Source organism: Crocodylus porosus, unplaced genomic scaffold (assembly GCF_001723895.1).
Source record: "Crocodylus porosus isolate Cpor-Errol unplaced genomic scaffold, CroPor_comp1, whole genome shotgun sequence".
Taxonomy (NCBI): Eukaryota; Metazoa; Chordata; order Crocodylia; family Crocodylidae; genus Crocodylus; species Crocodylus porosus.
In genome coordinates this window covers 142,554,741-142,568,662 of record NW_017728886.1, presented here as the reverse complement: position 1 = coordinate 142,568,662, position 13,922 = coordinate 142,554,741, and the positions used below count along the sequence as shown (strand labels likewise).

The window sequence follows — 13,922 nt, the reverse complement described above, 5'->3', positions numbered from 1 at the left end:
GTCTTCTTGTCGTATGTCCGCAGTAGCTTGTTGGCATGTTAACTGTTTAGTTTAATATGCAACACAAAGCACACTTATTGCTTTGAAGTGCTTACTTATGATGTCATGGATATTAGTGTATATTTCTTAATTACAAAACAGGGAAATCTTTTCTTCTTTCCACACACACTTTGTTGCCCTGATTGGTTTCTGTACCCAGCCAGGATAATCACTTTGCCACACAGAAGCAGATAAGAAAAAATGTAAACAATTTAAAAAGCCATTTTAATTTAATAACAAATTGGAAGCGATACTTGGTGTTAAATTAGCACTGCAAGTCTCATATCAATTCAAGACAAGGTTCCTTCTTCATTACTGCTTAATTAGTCAGTCCTGTTTCCATCTAAATGAAAAGTTTTCAATCTCTCCCTATTATCTGTAATATCTCATTGTAGGCAGCATATCAAATTAATCTAGCTTGAGTCAGAAACTTATTTCTAAGGGCCCAGTTCTGTTATTTACAATAACCCAACCTACGCTGGCTTGGACTATATCCCAAGCATGAGAAAAGTGAGCACCTGGCTGGCCCTTTATGAAAGAATGAGAAGTCAAGTTCTCAGCAAGTAGATGGCTAGCGAATTCCCAGCTTTCTGATGTAGCTCTCCTCTGCAGTTTGCCATCCGACTGGTTTTTCACAGCCCAACTGTGACAACAAATATGCAGTTTGGTAAGAGAATCATTAAAAAAGAAAAGATGCAAAAAGAACATTAAGAGAAAAAAATAAAGTTGAAGGGCGACTGAAAACCAATGATGAGAATGCTGCATTTCTCTTTTAAATCTTCTGGCTCCAGTCAAACAGCACGGTTTTCCCCTTTCTGAATCTGTGGTCTCTGACAGCACTCTATAGCATGTGTAGCACACTCATGAGCTCCAGCTCCAGGGAGGTGGTTTCAAATCTTCTTGTACCGCTGACAGTCCTGCCTGCGTCTTGATGCTTGTAACTGATTTTTCCTCCTAGATGGCACCACAGATTAACAAACCCACTCATGTTCTGACCAGCAGGTACAGTCCCAGGCCCTGTAAGGTAACAGACAGCTGCTGGGCAGGAAAACAAATCTGCCACTGAAATGCTGATCTCAGATGCGAAGCCATTTGTGATGTCTGCCTTGTTAAATCTACATCAGTAAAATCACAAATTATACTTGCCCGCTTAACATTAAATGAACAGTCGTAACCAGATATAAGCAGCTCCTGAGAAACCCTGCTGTTTAAGTTTGCTCAGATAGGCTTCAGTGTAATATTTCACTGGGAAATGAGGATGTGTGGTGTATTTTAACCTCCTAGATTTGTAACAATCGGCTTCTGACCTCACATTTACCAGCCTGGTTGAAATTACAACCTGTTGCTAAGGAAAATTCTATGATACCTTAAAGCGAATGTGATATCAGGCAGCTTCGGGCATATCTGACAAATGGATTACAGTAGATTAATGAGGAACCATTCTAGAAATCCTGCAAAAGACAGCCTAAAAGTGTTAAAATATGATAATACAATTTCCTATCAGAACAGAATAAATTATGTGCAGAGACAAGTGGAACTTGTTTTTGTTTTTTTGTGGTTTTGTTTTTTTGTTTTTTGTTTTGCTTTGTTTTGTTTTTTAAGTAAAAAGGAAGAAATATCTCTCTAGAAATCAAAGTGGACATTTTTATTTTTGACGTGCAAATGTGACCTTAAAAATGTAGCAAAAACATTTCAGGATTATAAATGCCTGTGAAGTTTATGCCACTGCTTTCAAAGATTAATTCATAAGTTATATGCAGTGGTGCTGCGTTTGTCCTCAGGTGTGTGAATAATTTCCATTCAGCTCTGCAGGAACTGCTGGCTTGGGCACCTGGAGACAGGTTGTGACCTATGCAAAGGTTTTTGAAATGTGATTTCCTATCTGTAGTTGAATTCTGCATTACAAACAATAAGTGGCTGTGTGGTATACACGGAATGGGAAAACATGTTCATCTTGGCAGGAATCCCCCCTCATAACATTAAGAGGTCTGGAATATTGCTTGACTTGGCAACCAAAGCCCAACAGGAAGTCCATCTACTACATGATATGATTGAAAAAATACCCAGTGCAGAAACATTTAAGAAGCAGAAAACCCCTACCAGTAACTGCCAGAAACATCACAGAGGAAGCAGGAAAAACTATACTCTCATCATGGGCCCAGAGTAGGTGGGAGGAGCAATGGAATAACAACCACAAGCCACTACACAACAACATACAACTACCATCCTCACACCCTCCTGGTCATAAACTCCCACGTAAGGCATGGGTAACCCTGAATCAACTGCGATCAGGCTATGGAGCCTTCAATAAAATCAAACATAAAATGGGCCTTACAAACTCACCACCGTGCCCATGTGGCAAAGCAGATCAGATAGCTCAGCATATGCTGACTGCCCTCTAGATGGTCCACCAGAAGGAGCGAACAGTCTGAAAGATTACAATAATATTGATGGATCTACTCTTAAATGGTTGGAGGAGTCGATTTTCTGAATTCATACACAAGAAGAAGTGTAGTTGTACACATGCAAGAAAGGAACCGTGCAACAGCCAGGCAAACCTATATGGTAAGTTGCTGCAATATAGTTCCAACATTCGGTATGTCCAGTATTTCTTTTCCCTGACTCCTTGCTGCTAATTACTAAGGACTAGATCAGGGGCTGACAACCCCTGGCACATGTGTCGAGCATGGCATGTGAGGCCATGTTGGTTGGCACACCATGTCCAGCCCCAGCTCTGGCTGGCTGCTGCTGGTGACAGAGCTCGGGCTGCTCCCAGCAGGCCTTGTAGTGTCCCAGCTGCCTGCTGGCAGCAGCTCCCCAGAGCCAGGGCTGGCTGCAGCCGGGAGGCTCCAAACAGTTGTGCAGGGCTCTGGCATCAGCTCCACAATGGCACGTGCAGGAGCGCCTCGGAGCAGGTGGTGGGGGCGAGGCCTGAGGCAACACAGCCCTGGTCTCTCACCTGCTCCTGACACAGAGGTGATGAGCCTGGCGCAGCTGTTTATACTCTGCCCGCTGCTGGCTACAGACAGCTGTGCTGGGCTCATCACCGCCATGCTGGGAGTGGGGGAGAGACAAGGGCTGCGCAACTTCAGGCCCTGCCCCCACCACCCGATCTGAGGCATGCCTGCACACCCCAGTGCGGAGCTGATGCCGGAGCCCTGCACAGCTGTTTGGAGCCTCCCGGCTGCAGCTGGCCCTGGCTCTGGGGAGCTGCTGCCAGCCGGGATTCTGGGCTGCTCCCAGCAGGCAGCTGAGTTGCTGCAAGCCCTGCTGGGAGCAGCCCAGGCTGGGGTAGCTGCTGGCAGCCACAGAGCCCAGGCTGTGGGGCAGAGGCTTTTGGTAGGGGCAAGGGGCAGTGGGGCTGCAGGGCAAGGGCTTTGGGTGGGGGGCATGGGGTGGCAGGGGCTTTGGGTGGGGGGCAAGGGGCACAAGCAGGGCATCCTGCCATGTACCTCTTGCCCTCATTTTGTTTTTCTGCCATGCCTGCACTCCAGCACCTTCTGGGGTAGGCATTGTCATGTTTTTCAGCACTCCGACCAAAAAAACATTGCCTACCCCTGAATTAGATCATTCAGGAATATCTGTAATGAGAACCCTAACCTTATGTTGGGAATGTCTTTCAGTTGACTATGGATATCAGTTTTTTTCAAGGATTTCAGTGAGTTATGCTCTTCAAACCCCCAAACTGTTATAGTTTCTAGTTCATTTTATTCTTCTTTCTGAATAATTACTTAATGGTAGTTTTGAGGTTAAAATCTGGTCACTAGGGCTACAGAGAAGCATTACACATAAACTGGTTTAATTGATCAGAGGCTGGTTTAAACCTGTAACATTCAAGGCACAGAAACCAGTTTGAAAATGGCTGGAACTGGTTTGATATAAACCTGGTTGAATGTAGTATCAGACTAAACTGACTTAGGTCAAACTGGTTTATGCAATGTCTGGGCCAGACCCCTTGCTGGTTTAAGTTAAATCAGACACACCAGCCCCAGCATACTCTCTGTCTGGGCAAGGATCTCTGCTTCACAGCAGGGCTGGCCCCTACCCTCTGTGCCCTGGCTGCAGCTTCAGAGACTTGCAAGCTGCTCCTCTCCACCCCCTCACCACTCCCTGCTAAGCAAGAAATCCCCCCTCCCCTCTGCCTTTCCAGAGGTGTCTGTGTATTAGTTAACAGACCACATTCTGGCTAAGGTCAGTGCTGAATCAACAGCACCTCTGTTGTTTTCTTAATGGAGTGATAAACACTGAGTTAGGGGTGATGAACAATTATCAATCCCCTGCTAGGCTAATCAAAGCATCTTGCCAGGGGTCTGGCTGTGCCCCGCCTCAGCTCAGTGTCATGGAAGGGATAGGAGTGCTGCTCTAGAGCCCCCCTGCCCCAGTTTCTAGCCTGAGCCACTGCAGGCATGTGCCTGAATGTTTGGGATGTCTTTACAGTTACAAATTGGTTTAGCCTAGCCAAGTTAGTCTAACCTGCAAAGATTGAATCAATTCAGGCTCAGGCCTTTTGGATGTCCCTAGCCTAGGGAAGCAGGTGTGATAGCATCCACAATGCAGTGTAAAATCACTAGATTCTGATCTAGTAAGGCATTTAAGTGCTACTGGATCCTGTTGACTGAACTCAATAAAGACTAGAGGTGTCCTTAAAATTAATCATGAGCTTAGCATTTGATTGGATCAGGGCCTCAGTGAGCAAAGAGTGGCTGGCAATATAAGGAAAAAGTACCTTGTTGACAGGGAAATAACTTAGTAATCAGCAGTGACAACAAAGAAAGTGTCCTAATAGTTACTTCTATTACATAGGCTTAAGTGGAGTTTAGACTAAATACACAGTTTTGAAAAAATGGTTGGAACAGCTTTGATCATTTAAAGGAAGAGACCTATTGGACTTAAAAGTTTCTTCTGCATCTTTTTTCCTTGCAGCAGTGACAGCTAAAGTGAGCATAAATTACACAAAAGGAGTTTGTTTCATGAAAGAACTTCTAAATCTGTATATTTCTCCTCTGTGATCTCACAGAGTGCTGTCCACACTGCAGAAAAGGAAAAGCATGATCTCTTGAGCTCTTATTATTGTAGATATGTTTGTAAGTCCTTCTCTAGAGGCACTAGGCCAGGGGCAGGCAATTATTTCAGGTGGAGGGCCACTTACCAAGTTTTGGCAAACTGTTGAGGGCTGCATTTCCCTCTCCAGTGCAGGGAAGCAGGAATAGCCCTATGGTCCTACTGCCCCTGGCTCCTGTCATCTTTGATAGGCAGCCAGGAGCAAATAAATATTACATTTTTCTGTATTTTTTAGGGACCCTGTGGGCCAGATAGAATGGGCTGGAAGCCTGTATTTTGCCCACCTCTACACTAGGATCTAGTAGGTTAAAAGACAGGTACCACTTTGGTCTAATTCAGCCACACAACTAACAAATTTATCTTTTTTATTTATATTATGCTCAACACTAGTATGTGAGAGGCTACCTCGCACACTAAGCCCTTGGGCAAATAACCTTCTTGTCTTAGGTCATGTGTACGCAAAACAAGAGGCATGTGCGCCTGACACTTTAAAGCGAGTTAAATGCTTTTGCACCACTTTAATGGTGTCAGTGTTTGCATGCGTTGGTGGCATCTTGCACATTAATTTCAGCCACTGTAAGAAATTCAGCAGCATAATGCACCTCAAATGACTTGGGGCGCAGCAAACTAAAACTTCTTTGAGGAGTTTTACTTTGCTGCCCCTATGGCCCTGGAGTAAAGCACCAGGTTCCATGCAGGTCCATGACTCTGCAGGAAGCCCTGCAGGCAGCCTGGCAGCAGCCTGGGAAAGCAGCTCCGCCCAAGAAAAGTGGTGAGCCTGATCTTTTTTCTTTCTCCCCTGGAGCCTGTTTGCCTGAGCTGCGCAGGGGTCCCATGCTTTTCTCAACAGCTGTGGTGTCCCCTGGGACCGCCTGAGCCAGGTGCCTGTGGGCAGGTGCCATCGGGGTGGGGGAGTCACAGCTGCTATGGAGAGAAGCACCAGCCCTCCTCCTGTAGCCCAGGGACCACTCTGTCCGCTGGAAGCTTGCCCTTCCCTCCCTGCTGAAGAGGCAGGTAAATCAGTGGAGTGCGTGCATGACACGGGGGGTTTAATCAGCCCTAAATTGAGGTGGTGTTTTTTAAAACATCAATTTAAGGCCCCCATTTAATCTATACATGCCCTCAGCTTCTCCATCTGTACACTGGAAACTATGTCATTTATGAATCCATTCTACAGGGATGTTTTAAGTTAGAATTTGTAAGCATGCAAGGAAGTAAAAAGGCACATTGGGATCTGTGGCTGCTCATGCTGGTAAATGTATATGAGAGGGGTATAAAGCTTGCCTTACTTTCCTGGCCAGATCTGAACCATGCAGCTTCTTGTAGAAGTAAATTAAGCCCCCTGCTGCTGACAGGTGTCCCCAACAAGTACTCCCCATTTTGGTGGCAGGTGCAACCCCATTCAACCTGCCTCCGAATTCCTGGCCCCTCTGGGAGCCCCACATACTACACAACCTGGCTTTGCAAGCTGTTTGATACCCCTGACAGGGCAGAAAAGGAGCACACGCAAAAGCAAGCAAGGTATAGAAAGAGCCCTAGTTCCATGATAGAACCATGCATTTTCCTTTACTCAGGGCAAAATTGCAGGTGAGCCAAAAGTATCCATGCAGCACCTTGACATTTTGAAGTATCATATTTGCTCAATTACACTATCATCAAATTAATTTTTCCTTTATTTGTGAAGACATTATTCATCTTTGGAAAAAGTATTTCCACCAAGAGGGCATATATTAATTTTACAGTAACACCCCACCATTCACACAAAAGGGGAAACTATTCAATAAGGAACAGATTTCATTTGTAGACTACCAGGGGAAATCAAGGGCAACAACATTTATTTTATTTTTTTTAAAAACATGATGGAGGGGAAAATTGCTGGATTCCTTTCAAAAGCCAAGTGACAGTGTTATCCCCCAGGCTATAACTTTTTCTGTTGTGCCTGGGATCAGTCTCCTTTGGTCTTTGAATCCTGATTCAGATCCCCTTGATCACAGCACAGTGCATGCAGCCTATCCACCGCCAGGTTAACTTTAATGCTCAGTGGATTTTTATTCTCACTTGCTTTATGGAATGCAAAGTGAAGCTTCCTTCAGAAATATATATTTGCTGTCTCTATTCTTTTTCTGCCTTTACATTTAGCCTTACCTTCACACTAAAGCAAACATGTTAATGTTCTGTTGATTAAATAGCATTTGTAGTTACAGAAGCTATTAACTGATGACTGAAATGCAGCATTTGGGGAGCAGACATCTCTGCCTTATACCCAGACAAGCACATACCTGTGATACCTGTGGCACATTGATGAGTATTTAATTTCTGTGCTAATTTTCAATTTCCACTGACCCTCCTTTTAGGTACTCCTTCTCTGGTTCCATGATTAGCTGCAGAAGTGGAAACGCTGAAAAGACACTACCTATTATCTTTCAGGCAGCTGTAAACATTGCAGCAAGATAATGGAATTAGTTTAGCTGGGAGGAATTAAGGCATCCAGATAGGGTCTGCACTATCTCATTCATAAACTGTTCTCTTCTGGGTGTTGTGGTGTGTCATTAGGGAAGGGTTTGGGGGATATGGTTGATATTTATTTAGCAAATTAAATCTAATAGTCACATACTAGCTATAATTAAACACTTTCTGAATATATATAACCTGGCAAGACAGCATAATTAATCCATAAAATATCTGCCCACAATGCCAAAGTAAAGCCATTATTAAACAGGTTACTTAAACCATGGCAAGGTTGGCACAGTTCCTGAATGTGAGCAGATGGAAATGTATATGCTTTATGTGTGTTTGGCTTGTGGAGCTTATGAAGTGTGTATCATAAGACTGAAAGAAAAAACAGTAACAGTGTAACCCTTGGCTTTTTCTTTTTCCCCCACATCCCAGAACTATCACTTCTTTGATAAAACCCCATTTTGGGGGTTAAGATCCAGTGTCCTTATGATCATTCATAAAGGAGACCCTGATTCAGACTCTCTGTCTCCACATTAGCTGAAACAGCAGGGAAAGCACTTACTCCCGCAAGAAATATGCAGTGGGTGCATTTACATGAGACACTTAATGTCCATTGGACTAATTTTACTGCACATTAGCGTGGCTGGCAAAAAATGTGCTAATGCTCTAATGTGTAGTAGATTAATCCAATGGGCATTAAGCGTTACCTAAAAAGCATCCATTGACACTAATGCGCAGTAGCACTAATTATGATGCATTTAGTACCTGTTATTACAGGTACTAAACTTAATGCACTGTAATTGCGGTGCATTAATGAACATGTAGATGCACCCAATATCTCTCATCGCTCAGCCTCACCCCATCCAGCTGATTTAAGATAGTTCTATAGGCTCCAAACTACTTTAGCACTCTTCAGGGAGACTGGTTAGCTGCTAGGATGCAGCCTCTTGAAGGAAGAAAATATTTGGTGGTATGGGAGGATCCTGGGGACTGCAGTCAGCTTCTAATAAAATGCATTAGAATTAATTCAACCATTATGGGTAATCCATAACCTTTCTGTATTACGTGTGTAAATTTTACTCTTATCAGCGAACATTCCTTCAAAAATATTATTGATAGAGGTCCTTTAAATGGCCAGTGCCATTCTTTATTTGTTAGATATGTAAGGGGGCGGGGGTCAAGGGAGTAGCAAAAGACAATTTTGACAAATAGGAGCACCCAGGACAAACACAACAGGCTTGATTTCTGAATGCCATCAATGGAAATAAAGAATGACTCCACTGAAGTTCATGGACTTTTGCTATTGTAAGAGTGATCAGAAGCAGGCCAATACTGATTTGAGGAAGGGCAAACAGGGAAAAAGTTGTCTTGTTACAGAAGTTTAGAACATGGGACTGGGAAATAATCCAGCACTCGACTGTGAGTGTTTTCACTGAAGGATGTGTCCTAGGGAAGGAGGAAAGGAGCTTTAAGATGTAATTCAAATGAGAAAAGTGAAAGACTGGGGGAAGAACCCCAAAGCAAAACTTTTCCCATCGATTTTAATTCCTTTTTTTTTAAATCAAGTTCTGCAGGGTGTCACAAACAATACAACTGACAGATAATGACTTTTTCAGTTTCCCTTGTTAGCATAATGCTCCTCATACTCTGAATTTATTGTGCATTATTCAAGGATTTTTAACTGAAATAGCGACTGATAATCTGCTTTTGTGCCTTTTTGTTAGGCAAATAAGGCAGACAGCAGTTGAGTTTAAACATTATTAAGAAAAAAAAAAGACAACATTTTAGATTAGGTCATTTCTCTGTCCTTACAAACTAAAGACTGTGATTCCTTCAGACTCCTCAGAATGGGTTGCCATGACTAAGCAAGTAACATGAACAAACCAGCTTCTGCCAGATTATATCTCAACTGGTACACCTTTCAAATGGTACACCTTTCAAACTTTAGAACCAAGCCCGTTGGATCTTGCACGGTCAGCTGTAAATATTAATTCAACAGCTCACAAGAGCTGTTCATCTAATTCACAGTTTCAGGAACTTATTTTTAAAGACCTTAAGTTATTTATGCAGGAAAGGAATAGTGTAGATCCCCAAGCAACAGTACTAATAATCACTGCTGAAGGTCATTGGCCAGCTTATGAGTTGTGTGGCCAAATGACTACAAAAGCTAAAAACCGTTGAGTAAACCACTATTGCTAGAACAGCTATGCAGGTCTTCAAAGGGTTACTTAAGAAATCTGTCCACCACAATACTTCAGAGGCACAGTCTTCCCATACCATTTCTTGTATTATAATGGTAATCAAAAAAACAATGCAAACCATTCTTACTTCATTTTTGCATAATTGAGGCAGAGCCATTGGAGGAATTAGCCATTATGCAACATGAGACACCATCACAGCAGGGCCTGCTACCAATGCATTTTGCCAAGTTGTTTTTATAGACTTCAGTTACCTGTCATTTAGTAATTGGCCATTTTTTCCAGAGAGATCCATACACAGTTTCATCATCTTCTTAAACCTTAATATTGTAAGATTGCACTAGAAATTGAACATTGTTAAAAGTACTCCACATAGATGGCATGCTTAAAAGTCAAGCTAGAGCTGGAACACACTGTTTCACTTAACCATAGGTTGGATGGCTGTGCTTTTCTAAGGCTTATATCAGCCTTGTCACTACAATGTAGAGACACGATGCAGATGGCCCAACAGAGATCCTTTCTGACCCCAAACCATCCCGTGAGTCTGCACAAGAAGAAAATTGATGTGCTGAGGCTTTCACTCAAGACAACAATAAATTAACAGAGCTGAGAGGATGGGGATCAAAGGGAGCCATGTCTCAAGGAACGCAGCATGTCCTTCAGTGAAATATTAACTTCATCCTATTTCAGGGCCAAGGTAGAGGGAGTATAGGCTGGTCAGCAGGACACGCATGCCTGGAACTTCGGTCAAGTGCACATTAGTGAAAAAAAAAATGCGGCAGAGAAAAGCATTTTTAAAAAACCTGTATGTGTTTTGTTTTCAAGGAAGTTGCTTAGCTAAATATTGTGAAACAGCAGATTGCAAATCGCAAACTTTACAAAAGACAAGGCTGTCTTTAACAGCAGGTTACTGCTTGCATGGGAGAGCAGTGCAGAGATGGGGGGGCAGAAGTGAAGATGCATGTTTCTAACTGAACAACTTGGTAGAAAATGATGACTGTGCCTATAAATGTAATCTTTAGAGTGTTGGCACTGAGATATGTGAGAGCTGTGAACTGGTGTGAAAGCTAAAATACCTAAAGGGACTAATAAGTCCCTATGGGGACCCCAGCTTGCCAGATTCTTAAATGGCTGCAAAGGATAATTGCAGAGAACTACAGCAGAACTGAATCAATGCCATTTTCCTTGAAAATGTATTGTGCCTCTGATTATGTTGCTCTGAGGAAACTGGCTGCTTCCCCTCACCTCAAAAGTCATTTGTAAGCCACTAGGAATGTGTCCAGAAAGATCACAGTGCAGTTTAAAGCCAGAAGCATAGTTGATTATATATTTATCATTGCCCTGTCAGATAACATCTGAGAGGACAAGAAGAAAGGGATTCAGTCCTGAAGTGTTTATTAGCACATTTGGGATGTTTTAGGAAACTATCCAATTGGATCTTTTCTGGCAGGCCTATAAAAACTGTGTATATCCATGATGAATGAATCTACTTGCTCTTGATCCCCAGCCTCCCCCTCCTACCGCACTCTCCTCCCACATGCAAACTTGCTGCCTCAATTGCCTTTAAAAAGGAAATAGAGAAAGAAATAGGGATGTGCCATTGCCCTTAGCATTATACTGCTCAGGAATAGATGTTAATCAATTGTATGGAATGCTTAAGGTAATGTGCAAGCACTTTCACACCAAACTGATAGCACAATAGAAATTTCACCCCAGCAAATACATGAAATAACTCCCTCAATCAAATGAAAGTCTTATATCCTAACCAAATTCTTTCCAGAATTATGTTATTTCCAGGATGCTAGTAAAAGTGGTCCTATAAAAGACTGAACATATACAACCATTATCTCTCTCCATACAAGGGTGTATATGTGTACACATACACAATACACAGAGTACTCATGTGTGTGAGAACTATCCTCACATATTTCAAAATTGGTATACTTCTTCCTAGTTTTGTTTCAAGAATTAAGCAAAGGGTTGACCTTACAGTTAGTCAGTAATTTGGATAGAGGACCCTTCTTTACAATGGTGACAAAACTTTAAATCACAAATGTTGTAATCAGGTGGACAGTCTCTCATCTTCTCTTTTTGAATAAAAGTAGCAGATGTGCCGTCATGCTGGAAGTAATTTTGGTCATTAAAGTTCTTGATCCTTGAATGTCAGCAGGAGTTACTTAGGTGACCATCACTTACACTTACAAAGTACTGCATTTAACTCTCCATAAAATATGGATTTTATTGCAGCAGTGACAACACTTCTTTCCACAGCTACTGACCTCTACCATGATCGCTCATCTCCTGACTCAACTCTTTGCATAGAATGATAGATATACATATAGAATGGTAGATATTTAGTGTGTGTGGATACAAAGCATAATGCATGTAGAATGCTATAACTATTGAGTACACACATACATGCTCAATAAGAGTGCTATACCTATTATGTATATGTATATATAATCAAAATGCACAGTGCTATCTGTGTGTCTATAAGAGTACAGAAATGTCACTTATAATGCACAAGAGTTAGTGTTGCCAATTCCTCCAAAACATTTACCACTAGCGATGCATTCAGGTCTTCTTTCTGTAATGATTCAACTTCTCTTCTGTAAAATGCCTCCCCCCTTCCAGTCCCTCCCCAACCTGCCATTAGCAAATAAAGGATTTCACATTTGTCAGTTTTTGTACCCTCTCCAGATCTACAACCCCCACTCCCCCCAACTTTTCTTCTTCGAGGAAGCACCTACATCCAGCTGAGCTCCCCATGCAGCTCTGAATATTATTCATTTCAATAGCACACCTAAGCCTCTTGGAACCGACAGCAGGCTTGATTTGATATTTTCCTGCACTTTATTAATAAGCTTCTGCTTTTTATTCCACTCTGCCCCCCTCCCACCCCTACACACTTTTTGCCTGAAATATTTTACTCGTGGCATTAATTTTAAGGAGGATGCTGCATTCATGTGCCCTGCTTCACATGACAGCAAAAGCACTCCCCGAAAACACAAGAATTGCTAGTACGCAGTGGCGTATCCATGCACAAACAGTTCAAAACAGGGCAGATGGATCCCTGCATCTACTAGTAAGTGAGCTGCCAACTTTGCCGAATAAGTAGCTTTTTTTAAAAAAAGGGAAAAGAAAAAGCATTTACAAGAAACAAAACCCCAGCATCTGCTTGCTGCCTGCTACAGTTCAACTTGCTCTAAACAAGTCCAAAGTCTGATCTCCTTACCGGTAAGAAGAGAAGAAAGAGGACAAGTGCTCAGTTCTCATTCAGTAATACAGTGGTCAGTGTGGTAGCAGGGCTGCTTCTCTGCCTGCTTTTCTCCACTCTTGCCTCTCACCTCCACTGCTGAATCTACTGACATCTAAGTGGGGCTCCCTCTCTCCCAGCATCACTTTTAACTCTAGCATGCAGGGAGCCGAAGCCGAGGGGGCTCTCTATCTGATTGGTTTCCATTCAGTGCTCCTGATTAATAAAAAAAAAGAAGAAAATCCTCCCTCCCTCACATTGCACACACTCAACACACACACACATAGACAGTGTGCTGCTGCTGCTGCTTCTGGAGCTGCAGCACTCAGTATGGGAAGGTTAAGGGCTGGGGAAAGCTGGCTCTTCCAGGCATACAGTGATTTGCAAGTGAATGCAGTGGGAGGGTACAGGGAGGAGGGCTTTGTTAAAGACCCCCCTCCCCGTGATAGAATGACTCTGTGTTTGATGTCTAAAGCAATCAGCGCAGTCTAATCTGCTGGTAGTGATAGTAAAAGCAAAAAAAAAAAAATACAAAGGAGGTTAAAATGCACTCATAACTTGTAACTGTGTGTGCCTGTGTTGTGTGGGTTCTTCTATATCTTCAAAATAATTTTTTATCCTTTATCTTTCGCTGTTCTAAAAAAATGACTGAATATTATTTTTCAGCTCCCTCAATTTAATATATGCATTAGGAATGATCAGTGAAATACTGACTTGCAGGAGAAAAAAGTAGATGTTGTAATGTGGATGCTGGTGTGTGTAAGTAAATGTTAGATCTAGCTATAAGCATGCAACATATATGTGATATGAGCTTGCAGTGAGAGTTGTACTGAGAGCTCAGAGAATTACATTGATTTCTCAGAGTATTATATTGAGAGTTGTTTTGAGAGCTCAAGGAATTATAGACTGAG

The 13,922-nt window shown here is 42.5% G+C and overlaps 1 protein-coding gene across 2 annotated transcripts in view; it reads right to left on the bottom strand.

Moving 5' to 3' along the window:
- LOC109314717 (cadherin-6) overlaps positions 1–13,457 on the bottom strand; it is a 127,343-nt gene extending 113,886 nt beyond the window's left edge. The window contains exons 1-2 of one of the 2 annotated variants that reach the window (XM_019542027.1): positions 12,991–13,457; positions 10,010–10,299 (exon numbers count right to left, since the gene is read on the bottom strand). The gene's annotated coding sequence lies outside the window, so the exon portion shown is untranslated. The remainder of the gene's footprint in view (positions 1–10,009; positions 10,300–12,990) is intronic. The other variant, XM_019542035.1, reaches the window with a different exon arrangement.
- Between the last annotated feature and the right edge of the window lie 465 nt (positions 13,458–13,922).